This window comes from Rhinolophus sinicus, chromosome 3 (assembly GCF_057876585.1).
Source record: "Rhinolophus sinicus isolate RSI-liver-muscle chromosome 3, RSI-T2T, whole genome shotgun sequence".
Lineage (NCBI taxonomy): Eukaryota > Metazoa > Chordata > Mammalia > Chiroptera > Rhinolophidae > Rhinolophus > Rhinolophus sinicus.
Window position 1 is genome coordinate 113014325 of NC_142503.1, and position 16222 is coordinate 113030546.

Consider the following 16222-nt stretch of genomic DNA (forward strand, 5'->3'; position numbering starts at 1 on the left):
ATCAAGTTACAGAGAATGCACAAAAAAATTACAAAATAATATTCTCTTCACTTTTGAAAGTTACCCTTAAATTTAATAAATGTACAGTCACAAGACAAAAATTGTAAATCTTAAGGACAAAAGATTAAAATAAATCACATTATATTCCTGGACTAAATGTCTCAAATGTGTACATATGTTATTTCTACCTCAATTCTCTTATTGAGTCCTTAAGAAAAAATACAAGATAATTTTAGCAAGTAAAAACTTGCATTTAAACATGTAGTATAAAGTTAAATAATGTGCCCCATAATAAAATATTGATATGGTATTAGTTAAATTGATACAATAGAACTGAAAGTGTAGAAACAGACTGTGTGTGTATGTATGTCAGTGGGTATAAACAGTATTTGATTCCTGTAGCATAAAACATAATCAGTGAATGGAGGAATAATTTGACAAATAGTGCAAACAAGAAAACGTTAAAAATTGAAAAATTACAGACATACTCCTCTAGCATACACCATACAACAAAATATACTGGGCATGCCAACAAAAAAGGTATACACATTTGAAGGGATGTTATCTATGCTCAAGCAGTAGTTCGCCATAATCAGAATTGTCTGGACGCTGATGGTAACCACTTTGAGCACTTCTTATAACTGCAGAAGTCACACGTGACTTGTATTCATCTTTTGTTATCGGTATATATATTGAGTATTACAATTTTAATAGTTTCTTCCTTTCTTAAAATGTGTATACATATTTTTGGCACCTTCTGCATATTTCAGACAACAGAAATGTTTTTAAAAAGTAAATTTCTAAATAATACAGCAATTTTAAGAAAACATTGGTGAATACTTATTATCAAGATAGAAGAACATCCAAGCATAAAAACAAACAAAAGAATTATGTAGACAAAAATTTATATTTAGCTATATATAAATTAAAACTCTAATATTGGCAAAATATCATATTAAATTATAAGGCAAATGACAAGCTCAGAAAATATGTAAATATACAATGAAGTATTGAATTGAATTGAATAAATTGTACAATTGAATTGAATAAAATGTACAATGAATTATTGATATTAGTCTTAATAGTTTGTATATATCAATGCAAAAAATAATGAATGTTCCAATAGAAATGTGGATATCAATAAATGACCAAGTTCATTATTATTTGAGGATTTAGCCATATAATTACTATATAGTTTCAAGACTAAAAATTGATCAAAGGCTTTTCTTTAATGATAATCCCCATGTTAGTGAAAGTTTCATAAGATAGGTGATTCCAGGCACTGTTGATTGGAAGAAAACTTAGTTTAAACTTCTTAATGGCATTTTGGTATGTGCATCGAGAATCTTCAAAATGGCAATATCCTTTGATGGCTAGAAGTAGTTACAACAATTTTTCAAGCTAATGTTTATACCACACACAAAAATACAGTACATATAGAGGTATAATTTGATTAATTATAATCAATTTATTTTAAAAAATTGATTCTGTGCAGTATTTTGTATCATATTTTCAAAGTATTTGGTAACAGAGGGTAATACTTATGATTCATTGATTCATGAAGTGACATGAACAGGGTGCTACATTATGTACAGTTAAAGGAAAAGGTGCTTTGTGGAAATCTATGTATGTTATTATTGTATATTACATATATGAATTTTTGAGGGTGATAAATACTTTATTCTGTGTGTCAGGATAGGAGGGGATAAAACTGGAGAGAGTTATAGGGGCTCTGGGGCTTCTTTCCAGTGGCCGGGAGGGTACTAGAGAGGAGCTTAGGCCCTGGAAGTAGGGGTAAGTAAAGCCGGGTAAGGGTGGCACTTAGGTGCCTCAGGTTAGCAAAGGCCTCAGACAGACACAGGTGGCTTGGGAGGCTTTGTTCAGCCAGAAATCCATTCAGTCTCATTTTGATAACATAGTCTTCACCTGTGAGTGATGTTATCTCTTTTCCTTGTTATAGATTATTTTACATTTTTCAGAGTAATTCTGTTTTTCTGATTTAGTGTAGTGTTACTATAACCTTCCCACTGTAGGGAAAGAAAGGGTGCTGGTGCTGAAGAAATAGATTTGATACATTTTTGTATTTGTACCTGGATTTCAAAACAACTAAATGAAATTATTACCTAGTATGTTGATCTGTATTTATAAATACAATAATGAAGGTTTTCACTGGATAGATTAATTAGTTCAACCAAGAACTTGGTCAATTTCCTTAAATAAAATCAGATTACCTGATATTATGTCATGTGAGTAATTAAAAGTAGTCTAATACTTGATTTTTCTCCAAATTGGTCTTTAGGCAAATGTGCGATTAATGTAAGTTAGGTATTTAGGGAGAGAAGTAAATTTAATGATTTAAAAAGAATACAAACAAACAGTATGATCCCATTATGATTTTGATGGCTTATTTTTAAATGATTGAAAAATATTTTCCTTCATATCAATTTTATTTATTCATTCAACAAACATTTTATGATTCATTCAACAACTATTTTATAAATGTGTGTCATGCACACATTTCTATGGATTATTAATCACTGTGTTTAATTTACTAAACCATCTGCCCTGTTTTGATAATGTAATGTAAAGCCCTCCAAAGGGGTGAAATAAATGCTTCATTTAAGAGCAGAATAATTAAGTAATTAAACATTAAACTTTCCCTTTCCTCTTAGCTTTTAAGTTAGCAACTTTGAACATTTAAACTCTTCTGACACTTTTGCCGTAAGATTTTTGGTTTGGAATTTGAACTGGTTTATTCAATCTGAAAAATATTCTCTAACAGTGTCCAAAAGAGTACCTTCCACACATGCATGTCTACTTAACCACCAAGCAATCAGACTATGGCTAACTATAAGCAGTTTAATACTTCCAGATTAACATAACAGGTATTTGCTTGATCTGATAACTTACTCTCTGGTGATTAATGAGTAAATTCAGTTCAATTCAGCCTACCACTGGGATCTAATCTATATATAAGAGGTGTCTGAACTAATTAAATGCAGTTTCTCTAAGGTCAGGGAAATTTGACTAAAACTTCTACTGAATATACAAGGCAGTTTCATATCCCCAAGGCAAACATCTTACTTGTTGGTGCAGGACAGCTCTAAGACACCTATTTCTCATCTCCTGAGCGGGGTTATTCTTCTGAATAGATAGCAAGAGCAGAGCAACACAAGATGGCTTGATCGTCATTAGCTCCATCCCCATTCTTGGATATAGACAATTAAAATAGTCTCAATCTTATGTAAAGTGTTATGAAAAACACAGCCTCATGTCTGTGCTTTAAACAAACTGTAGCTGTTGTGTGTCCTCTCACAGAGAATTTTTTTGGGCTGCCACAGATCACTGGCATGAACTTTACAGAGTTGTCACTTAGTCAGATCTGAGCAATTATCCAAAGGTGATGAAAAGGCCTTTGAGATAAACTTGTTTACTCAACATTTCTGCCAAGGTCCATGAGTACCAATGAGAATAAGGCTCAACACAGCATGTCAATAACTATATTAATAAAGAAAAAATATTAGAGAATTATAATGATAGGGATTATAGAACTTTGAACGTCTGTCCTCTAAAACATATTAGCTCTCTCATGCTGAGTAAAGCTTTCCAACCAAATTAGAAAATATAATACTGTATCAATTCCTAGTAAACCTAGGATTTCCATCTCTTCTAAAATGAAACTTTCCATTTTTAAAGACAAAGGTTCCAACTGTAATTTAGTACTGAACACATTTATAAGTGATGCTTAAATAATTTAAGCTAAGTGAATTAGACCACTCTTAAAACTAAAATCAATTTATATTTGTTGGGTGAAATAGCTACTTCTCTAATATACTTGAGTCCTGGCTCCATACCCAAAAGCGAGACCATGGATTCTTTTTTCAAACTTTATAAATTATTTCTATGATGCCATAAAAAGGTCCTCAGCCTATGGTCTAGTGGTTACATTTAAGAGTCCGAAGTCCTGAATTATATTCCTCTATATGTGAATGATTTTTTTCTTTTTTTTTTTTTTTACCCTAGAAAAATCAATTAAACAACCAATGGCTGTATATAATTAGCTTTGAATATAGCCTGATGATACTACCCTGGGGCTTTTAAATCAGGACCTCTGTTTCGGCCTAACTTTAATCTTCTTTCTAGGGCACCATGCTTTGGCAAATTCGGGAAAGGAAATGTGGGTAAGATCAATGGAATTCACAAGTAGACAATAGCTATTGTTACCTGATTGAGCATGAGAAACAAACTGTAGAATAGACACAGAGACAATGCGAAATTCATCACTATTTCAAAGTTGGCATGGCCTCTGTTTATTGTCTCCACATCAAGCTCTGCTGGAGTATTATAGTTTTGCTCTTCGGAAATTAAACCTCTTTCTTTATGTTCTTTCATACCTGGCTTAGTCTCTAGATTATGAAAATTGGACTCTCTACTATCAAAACTGAAGTGTAATGTGTCTTTTTTACTAAAATTTGTCATGGGTCTAGAAACATATCATATCTTCGTTATGATGCTTTTTCTTATTCCCCAATTTTCTCATTTAAGAACTTTTGACAATTTTCTCCATACACGTACCTTCAGATTCCACATAAAATCAGCAAACACATCCTGCAGATGCAGTCATGCAGTCTTCTATGATTTTCTTTAATATACCTCTTCTTACCGATACCCACAGCCCTCGTTCCTATATTTATATATAGGACTTCACAGATCAAATTCCATACCTGCCCTCCCACCGAGGGCTTCCCTTTTAGCTCAATTAATTTTTATAAGACACAAAACATTTCTGCTTTCATTTACTATTTCTGGATGATCTTCTCATATCTTTGTAAATGTCATTTTTTTTCATCTCCTATATTTAGTACATCTAATCTTTCTATTATGCCTACATTTTTGGTTATTGTTAAGGTAGAGGTATTATTACTAGCAAAATAATAGCAAAATAATTAATTATAAGGATTATAACACAAATATAGTTACAAATGCATCAATACCAGGAAAGACTCATGTAGCCAACTAAGAAAAGAAACAAATAAATTAATAGCATTGAGTTAGGTCAATTTTAAATATGTTCAGATAAAAGTATGAAAATATAGTTGAATATATAAATTATAATTCACAAATAAATAGTACAATTTAAAAATAATTTCGTAGAGTTTAGGGTAAAAAAATAAAATTATGGAATATTGCATTAAAATCTGCACCACAGAACAGAACTAGAATAAAAGTTGAAAAGCTGGAAAAAAAAGTAAAATATTAGTGATGGTACAAATAAGACATTCCTCAGAATTTAAATATGCAGCATTCAGGGGAAAGAGAGGAAGTTTGTCTTACTAACTTACCTAAAATAATTAGATGATTATCCATTGTTTTACCTTGCTTCTAACTTCAAAGATTCTCTAAATAGAAAATGTGCTATTAGATTACCATTGAAGTATACTTGGTGCATTAAAGAGTTGATTAATCTAACATCTAGATGATGCTTTTAGAAGACAACCTTTTGGGGAAGAGCTTATGGTTACAAAAATCTAGAGCATTAAAATGTTACATAATAGAATTAGTATTGATTTAGAGACCTCATTCTTCATTGATTTAAAAGAAAATATTAGAATTTGAACACTTTAATGGAGTAAATGGCATTTATATCATTAAATTTTTTTTGAATGACTAATGTTGATTTGCTCTCTTCTTTTGTGTCAGAGTCTTATATTAATAATAATTTTGGCCACATTTTGAGATCTGTGGAAATTTGAAATTCTAAGGTAGGTTTGCAATAATAGTGACTAACTTGATTTTTTCCTTTCGAAAACTTTAATGCTACCACCACATTTTTCTCGTGTGAGCTAATGCTCAGAATAATGATGCAGGCAATATAATAAATATCTTTAGAGATAATATCTTTTTTGTCATTTGGAGTTTAATTTATTAGCACATTAAATTTATATAATTAAATGTTGCAACTAATTCCCTGATAATTTATCATAACAGAGTAAATTTTATTTGATAATCAATTGAGATTTCATGCCCAAAACAGTTTGACAGTCTTTTTAAAAGACACATTTTTTAGTTTAGAAAAGTCCTCCAAATTGTGAATTAGTATAGTATTTTGAGATGGCATCACTAAGAGCAGTGGGATTTAATAAAAATAATTTCCCATTTATTTGGAAATAAACATTTCATTTTAAATAATCCAAACCGTTTTTAAGGACAGTATTCAACTTCTCAGGGATTAAAGGTAAGAAATTTTTAGCTGAACTTGTCAGAAGCTAATAATCATTTTTTATGAAGCATTCATGTCATACTAGGTTGTATTTATATAACATCCATCAATCCAAATAGTAAAGATAATTTCTAAAATCACTCATTATGAAGACCAAATTCTGTTAACTTTCCAAGTATCGTGACATCCTATAAGTCAGTCCTTCTCAGTCTCATTCTCTGATCACCGGCTTTAAAATTACTTGTAAGTGATGGGTGGAGAATGCCAACTATTGAGACACTGTAACTCCACACAGATTTCCTGAAGCATGGGTGAAAGCTAACCATGGACTTATTTCTGAGGTAATGCTTGTCGCCGTCCAGCGCAACACGGGCAGTGAGGGTGAGAGAAGGGGGGGCGGCTTGGGTTAACTTTTTAAGAAAGAAAGAAACAGAGACTTACCGTAGTTAAATCTCAGAAGGCCAGGGGCCTCACAGTCATGAAAGACTGGAGCCCAGAATTAAGCTGACTGGTGGTTTTTATTGATAAGTATACAAGGGAGTAGCAGTGTTTTGGCAGGGTCTGTGACACTCATTTATCATGTTTTAGAAATAACCCAAACCAATTATGTTGATCTTTAAACAGACGAAGCAGAAAGTCCTTGAGGTGAGATAAGCGACTCCCTTGAGGTACATATATCACATGTTGAAATTGTTTTACAGAGCTGAGCAAAGAGAGCTTAATCTCATCGCTCTAAAAACTCTTCTCACAATTAGGTGAGAGGTGAAAGCCAGAGTCAGCAGCAGCTTTTCCCAGGCAGGGGGAAGGGGAGACAAGGCCCCTTCCCAGATCTTTCTAAGGCAGCTCATGGGGGTCTCCACAGGGTTCCTCTTGGCTTGAGTTGCCCCCCCCCCCCCGGGGGGGGAATCTTACTCATCATTGGCTGCAAACCTTCTTTTGGAGACTAAATAGAGAGAAATATACAGTCCCAGAAGAGTCTCACAGACTCTTCTTTCCTTAAGGAAAGACACGGGGGGACAATCGGCTAGGCTGTTGTTTGACAACAATTCTGATGCCCACTGACGTTTGAGAAATGTTGTAGAGACCATTTCGTGTCACTGAAAAAAAGTTTGTCCACACTGTACTATTTATTCTTGAATAAAAGAGAGTAGGGAAAGTAATAACACAGCTAGACCATAGAACTCAAATTTAGAATAATCAAATTGCATTACTTCAAATAATCTGTCCATAGCCGGATTAGTTATTGTCGATTTCATTTACCATGTAAACAAGCAAAGTGACTTATGGATCATAGGATCAGAGATATAAATGACAGTGTATCTGCATCCAAGTAATAATGATTGCACTTTGTAATTTCTTATACTATGGACAATTAATTATATCTTAAAAATGACTTCACTTATATGTGGGATATAAAACTGAAAGCAACAAAGGAACAAGACAAACAACTAAAGAAACAAAAACTCATAAACCAAGACAACATTTCAGTGGTTACCAAAGGGTAAGGGAAGGGGAGTGGTAGAAGAAGGTAAAGAGTGTCAAATATATGGTGATGGAAGAACTGACTCTGGGTGGTGAACAGACAATGTGATATGTAGGTGATGTATTACAGAATTGTACACCTGAAACCTATGTAGTACTGTTGACCATTGTCACCCCAATAAATTTAACTGAAAAAAGATGAAATGTATGGTGAAAATAGTAAAGTGTAGAACAGTGTGACATATATGTTCCCTTTTGCTTAAGAAAAGGGGGTTTAAGAATATGTTCTTGTATTCATACAAACAACAGATACACCAGAATCTATTGAAAATGATTCCTTGAGGAAGGGGGTGTATAGGGACAGAAATGGAATGAGACTTCTCACTGTGTACCTCTGATTTTTGAAACATGTGAATAAATTATCTAGAAAAAATAAATAATTATCTCAAAATGGGAAAAAAAATAAAAAAATATCATTTTTGTTACTGACTAGTATGTATTCAAGCATTTGAAAGTGAGTCAATAGAAGAAAACAACAGACTACTACAATTGCACCAGCTTGAAATTATTGGGAAAAATTCCTATTCTTGAGGCACTTAAAGTAAATTGAGGTGAGATTTACTTACATTTTACAACAGCAATTTATTTCTTCCTCAGTTAATAAAATTAAATGTAAATTAGTACTAATAAAAACAATGAGTAAAAATCATATGATGAAAAAAACATACAAAAGTGTGGCTCAGGCTGTTAGAGCTCCATGCTCCTAACTCCGAAGGCTGCCGGTTCGATTCCCACATGGGCCAGTGGGCTCTCAACCACAAGGTTGCCGGTTCAACTCCTGGAGTCCCGCAAGGGATGGTGGGCTCCGCCCCCTGCAACTAAGATTGAACACGGCACCTTGAGCTGAGCTGCTGCTGAGCTCCCGGATGACTCAGTTTGTTGGAGTGCGTCCTCTCAACCACAAGGTTGCCGTTTCGACTCCCGCAAGGGATGGTGGGCTGTGCCCCCTGCAACTAGAAACGGGAACTGGACCTGGAGATGAGCTGCGCTCTCCACAAGTAAGACTGAAAGGACAACAACTTGAAGCTGAACGGCACCCTCCACAACTAAGATTGAAAGGACAACAACTTGACTTGGAAAAAAGGCCTGGAAGTACACACTTTTCTCCAATAAAGTCCTGTTCCCCTACCCCAATTAAAAAAAAAAAAAAAAATCTTTAATAAAAAAAAAACACACAAAAAAATAGAAATATAAAAAAAAAGCACAGCCAATTTTAGCTGTTTACAATTGCCAAGAATGTATGGATTAATTCACTTGACTCAAAATCTTTAGTTCACACAAGGTAGCCACCCTTGGGAAGGGAGTGTTAAGAAGTTTTTGAAAGGAGGATCTAGGAAGTAATTTGAGTAAGTTAAAGTAATTGTAGAGTAGGCAACAGATAGGAATATAGTGTGAACATTATGCAGTGAATTCAGGAGAGAAAATAAATTTATCTTCCTAGATAAGAGTAAGAGAAGGGTGCTTAAGCACCCAAGAATGGGGATGTAAATTTTATATTATATAGTATATAATTACATATATATCCCCAGTCTCAAAATTCTAAATGTGTACTGCTATTATTATCAAAGAAACACTTGTATGTTAAAATAACTTCTGGTTACCAATTCCAGTGTGTGAATGGAGTTCCCCAACACTACCAAGCAATTGTCTGGATGCCAGTTGAATGTCCTACAATTCAACTGAATTCTGACCTCGAATCTACCTGGAGAGAGCATCAGATGCCACTGTATAAGGGTTTAGTCCTACAAGATTGCACTCACCCATCCCCCCCACAACTTCAGACACCAGTCATCACAAACCTAGGGTTGCCACGTGTACTTTTGACCAATCAGCTACAAACTGGAGATTCCAATGACCTCCTCCAACTCAGGATGCAAATCCCAAATCCAGGTTATTACCTGTGCTGACTGACAGGCTATGGATCAGAAGTTCCCAGGACCCCCTTCTTAGGTTCCATTGATTTGCTGGAATGGCTCACAGGACTCAGGAAACTTCTTTACTCACTGGATTAGCAGTTTATTGCAAAAGCATATAACTAAGGAACAGCCAGATGGAAGAGATGCATATGATAAGGTATAAGGAGAGGTATGGGACGTCCATGCTCTCTCCCAGAGCACCTCTCTCCCTAAATCTCCACATGTTCACCAACCTGGAAGCTTTCAGAGCCCTGTCCTTTTGGGCCTTTATGGAGGTTTCTTTACCTAGGCATGATTAAATCATTGGCCATTGGTAATTGATTCAACCTCCAGCCCCTCTCCCCTCTCTGGAAGTTGGGAGGGGGAGGGAGCGGGACTGAATGTTCCAATGTATAATCAGATGGTTAGTTTTCCTGGCATCCCACCCCATCTGTAGGTGTGGTCCAAAAGTCCCTTCATTAAAATAACACAAGACAACTTTATTTCTCTCATCACTTAGGAAATTCCCAAGGTTTTAGGAGCTCTCAGCCAGGATTGCAATAAAGACCAAATATATATTTCTTATTATAAATCTTGATATCACACATCAAAATGGAAATAACACTTTATACTGCTCATCTTTTCCATCACTCTCAGTGTTAATCACCACACTTTCAGACACCAATAAGTCAGAAACATGCAATTATTTATAGTCATTTATTTCGGTTTCTCATAGTATATCTATCTACTATGATTATAGTGTATATATTATATCTTGTTTTAAACTAGTTTTAAAACTTGCTGTTTATACATCTATTTACTATCCCAGGAACAAAATTTCCTATGAGAGTGAGTAGATTGATTTGATATGAACCACATAGATGGTCAAAGGTCATCTATTTTCGATTCTCAGTTACCTAAAATATTAAGAAGCATGAAATTCTAATAAATATGTTAAATATGCATAAATATTTATAAATAAATGCAGGTTCTCTGTACTTTTTGTATCTTATTTCAACTTCTCTGTTAGCTGTTTTCCTAATCTCCTTATAGAAGACTTCCACATCCTCATAGCTGACTCTGAATTTTCCATTTCTCAGTTCTTCCTGTACATAGATATTGTTGCAACATACATGTATATATAACAAACATATGGCTTATCTTATATATTCAAGGTTGTATACTGAGCATTGTAGGAGACCCAAAATTGAATAGAACATGGCACCTGATCACAAAGGAATTTCAAGTCTGGTGAGGAAGACACACATTTCTATAAATAACACAAGGGGGCATAAAATTCAGGGCTTGAGGAAGATAGTATCAGTTAATCAAAATGGGACCATAATGTCTCGTGGTTCTGTAATTGGAATTATAATTTGGGTACACGATTAAATCTCACTCATCTTAAACAGCACCACTGTGATGAGCTCTTTTTTATCTCTCTTGTTCCAGTGGTCATTGGGTGGTTTTGTTCTCTGCTCCCACAGTTTTGGTCCCAAATCTCAAACACCGTCAATTCTTATGTAAACATACGAGTGCTATGGTCTTAATGTCTTATTTCCCCCAAAATTAATAGGTCAATATCCCAAAATGTTAATGTTAAGAGGTGGTGAGACTTTGGGTGGTTAGATCATGAAAGTGGAGCCCTCAGAATAGGATTAGTACCTTATTAAGTAAATTTTATAAATAAGTAAGTAAATAAATAAATAAATAAACAAACAAATAAATAAAAATCCTCTAGAGGGATCTCTAGCCCCCTTTACTATATGAGGACACAGAGAAAATGTACCAGCTAGAAACAAGGAAGAGGGCTTTCAGCAGAATGCAACCATATTGACATCTTGATCTTGAACTTCCCTGCTTCTAGAACTGTGAACAATAAACTTCTGCTGTTTATAAGCCACCCAGGCTATGGTATTTTTGTTAGAACAGCTTGAACAGACTAACACCCTGTCTACACATTCACCTACAATCTAAATATGAACATTTGAGAGGCCACTGAGTCATTTATTTTTCTATCCCCAGTAGATAGTACCAGCTCAGAACCAATTAAATATTGAACAAATGGTGGCAGAATTGAACAAGTTTGATAAAGGAGTCAGATATTTTGGAATCTTCCCTTTGAAATGAAACAGAGAGCATTTAAGGACAGGCAATTCCCTATGAATATTTTCTAAGCCACTCCACTGAGAAACTTTTTCAAATAAAAATATTTCCAATCACATTCAAAAACATTTTTATATCTAAAATGTTACATATGATCATTTATGACTCAATGCAACAATTTCATTTTCTTAACTCAAGTTGGAAAAATAACTTGGATCCACTTTATTGTTTTCTTGTTTTACACCTTTGTACATCATATCCTCCCTAGGAGTCATGAAATGCTATATTATGCCCTATCTTTATAGGTACCCCTGATAGTCTTCCTCCTGATAAAGAACAGCAACAACAACAAGAAGACAGCTTAGAAACAACTCTTTCCAGGAAACCTCATGAAACTCAGTTCACCTGCAATGTGTGCAATAATATTCTTAGAGCATTTATTGCTGACTTTTACCTATATTCACATATAAGTTATGCTACTAAAGCTTGTGAATTATTTATGCATGTAGATAGATTATACATTCTTTTGGAAAGCATTATAGTTTTAAATCTTTTGTGGTCTCTTTTAATTTTTATGTTGGTACTCAGATCAAGGGCAAATAGAGTTATTTATGACCCACCTTACTAATCTTTATAGAGAAAAAATAATCTTTGCTGGTGATTTGATTAGATGGCATTTGGGAATTCTGGTCTGTGGGAGCTGGCTCCTAGAGGTTGGTAATATGTTAATGAAAGAGAGGGTGGCATATAAATTAGTTGATAAAATTCAGGTAGGCAATGGATGTTAGGACTTAAAATGAAATTTCACTTCGGAGGTCAAGAATGAATGATTAGGGTTAGTAAACAATTTAAGAAAATAAGTCAATGATAGTTTGGATTGGAAGCAAGTGAAATAGATGTGACATATTTACACCTACTAAATGAGCCTAGTGAACTCAAATAAATTCATTCAGTTAACAAGTATAGAAATCAGATTTATGGTATTGAAAAACATTCTAAAACAATCACATCATCGAGACTAAAACAATCGTAACCTTTATATACCAGCAAACCATGTCCCAAGCAGACATTGACAGAATTGAAGACAGAAATACACAGCTCTACAATAATAGTTGGAGACTTCAGTAAACCAATTTCAATAATGAATAGAACTGACTTTACAGTAACAAAAAGGATATAGGAGAACACTAGGAACAATTGTGTATCTAATAAATTAGACAGCCTAGATAAAACTGACAAATTCTTAGAATCACACAAATTACCTAGTCAAGAGAAAATATAAAATCTCAACAGACCTGTAACAATAAAGAAATTGAATCAATTAATACAAAATCTCCCCCAAAAGAAACCAGATGAGTTCACTGATGAATTCTACTAAACACTTAAATAATTCATACCAATTCTTCTCAAACTCTTCTTACCTGATACCAAAGCTAGATAAAGGCATCAAAGGAAACAAATCAATACACTGATATCCATTGTGTATAGAGTTGCAAAAATCCTTAACAATATTCTATCAAAACAAATGCAATGTCATATTACAAGAATTATGCACCAGGACTATGTTGGATTTATACTAGAAATGCAGAAATTCAATCAATGAAATAGAAACAAAACAAAACAAAACAAACAAACAAAAAACACATAATCATTACAATTGACACACATTAAAGTATCTGAAAAAAATCCAACATCCTTTCATGATAAAACACCCAGAAAACTAGGAACAGAAGGGAACTTTCTCAACAAGATAAAGCCCAGTTTAAAAAAAATCTACAGTCTACATCATATTCATCTAGAAAGACTTAAACCTTTGCTCTAAGATCAAAAACAAGACAAGAATGCCAATTTTTACCACTGGCATTCAGTACTGTACAGGAATTTCTAGGCAGAGCAATTACACAAGGAAGGGAAATAAAACCATCCAAATATAAAAAGAAGTAAACTATTTCTAGTTACAGATGACATGATTCTATATGAAGAACTCCCAAAGAATTCACAAGAAAGCTGCGAGAGCTAATAAATAAATTCAACCATGTAGCAGGGTACCTGGTTAACACCCAGAAGTCAGGGGTGTGTGTGTGTGTGTGTGTGTGTGTGTGTGTGTGTGTGTGTGTGTTAAATACCAGCAATGAAGGATTTCCGGTCAAGATGGCAGAGAAGGTAAGCACTGTGACCACCTCCTCTCAGGACCACATCAATTAAAACTAAACTACTGAACAACCATTACTGAGAATCACCTGCAGTCTAGCTGAACCAAAGCCCTACAACTAAGGACATACAGAAGAATTCACCTGGAGACAGGTAGGAGGGGAAGAGATGCGGGAATGGACTAGTCCCACACCTTTGGATAACCATTAAAAATTGAGGGGAATATCTCAGCTGCAGAGGTCCCCATCTGAGAAGCAAGGGGTCCCAGCCCCTCCCCAGCCCAGGGTTCCAGTGCCAGGGAGAGAAGTCCCCATAATTTCTATCTGTGAAAGCCAGCGGAGATTGTGGTTGAGTGACACAGAGGGAGGTTGCACACCCATGTGCTCCTCTTAAAGGCACTGCCCACTTACTCACTGACAGATTCACTCTGAGCTCCAGATCTGGAGCAGCAGCTCCGAAGGCACCAGGGACATATGGGAGGAACTCAATTGGCTGGCCTCAGGAAGAGGACTGGAGGGGTAGCTTTCTCCCAGATGGAGGAGCTGGTGCAAGTCATTATTTCTTGGTTGAGTCCTCCCCACTCCCAGCGTGCAGACATAGGCAGATGCCATATCTGAGTCTCCATCAAACTGGCTATCACCGTTCATCTGCTCAGCCCTACTGATTCCCTGAGACCATGCCCCACCTAACTTCCAGCACACCCAGGCCCCTTTCAGTGGCTTTTCCATATAAACAGCCTGCATTTGTCTCATGTTGCAGACATTCCTAAAATCTCTCAAAGATTCACAGAACACAAACAGCAGCATCTGAATTCTGCATCTCCCATACCTCTGGCTGAGCAGCCCTAGCTCAGAACTAGTGACAGCTGGCCTTGTCTCATGGCTTGGGCTCTCAAGGCACCTGCAAGCGCAGCGTGGGCAGTGGCCATCTCTGGAATGCTTTATCGATCATCCCAGGTGGTCCCAGGCAGGGCACAGACTGCTGCTGAACTTGGCCTGCAGCAGGATCCCTCCCAGGAGGCAGGTCCAGTGGCTACTTCAGACTAGGCATCACCCAGCCACTTCAAAGGACAACACACCCCAAGGACAGGCTGGGCAGGCACCAGAGCTCTGCTAAAGCAAATCCTGATCTGTAGGGTCAACCCCTATACAATATCTCCTCCACTGGAGTCACAGCCAGTCCTCATAACCCATCAGCCTGAGGGTCAATCTCTCCCATCGACATATAAACAGCAATCAAGACGCAATACAACAGGAAGGCACACACAGCCCACACAAGGGACAAACCTGAGGCACTCAGCTCAGGTGACCAGGGAGACTGCATCATTGTGTCCCACAGAACACCTACTACATAAGGGCAGCTACTACATAAGACTGGCAGGCATAGCAGGAGTACATAAAAACAAACACAGGAGGCAGTTAAAATGGAGAGACGAAAACACTTCCCAAATAAAAGAACAGGAGAAATCTCCAGAAAGAAGAACTAAACAAAATGGAGACAAGCAATCTATCAGACACAGAGTTCCAAACACTGGTTATAAGGATGTTCAATGATCTCAGGGAGAACTTCAACAAAAAAGACGGGAAACATAGAAATGGAGATATAAAACAGTCAGAAATAGACACTATAATAACTGAAACAAAGAATACGTTAGAGTGAAACAACTGTAGGTTAAATGAAGTAGAGGATCAAGTCAGAGATTTAGAAGGTAAGGTAGCAAAAAACAATCAATCAGAAGAGCAAAAAGAAAAAAAGAATCCAAAAAAGTGAGGATAGTATAAGGGGCCTCTGGGACATCAAGCACACCAACATTCTTATCATAGGGGCACCAGGAGGAGAAGAGAGAAAGCAAGGAATTGAAAACCTATTTGAAGAAATTGTGATTGAAAACTTCCCTAACCTGCTGAAGGAAATAGACATACAAGCCCAAGGAGCACAGAGAGTCCTAAACAAGATGAACCCAAACACGCCCACATCAAGACACATCATAATAAAATACCAAAGGTTAAAGACAAAGAGAGAATCTTAAAAACAGTTATTTACCTACAAGGGAGCTCATACATATTGCACATCTAAAATAATAAATTTGGAGCTTTACTTCAAGTCTTATTCAAAAATGTACTCCAAATGGATCAATCACCTAAATATAAGACCTAATATCATAAAACTAAAAGGAAAACATAGGGGTAATTTTTTGATGACCTTGGATTGGGCAAAATTTCATAATATAATGCCAAAAGCAAAAACAAAATAAGAAATATATAATTGGACATCATAAAAATTAAACATTTTGTTCATTAAAGTATAA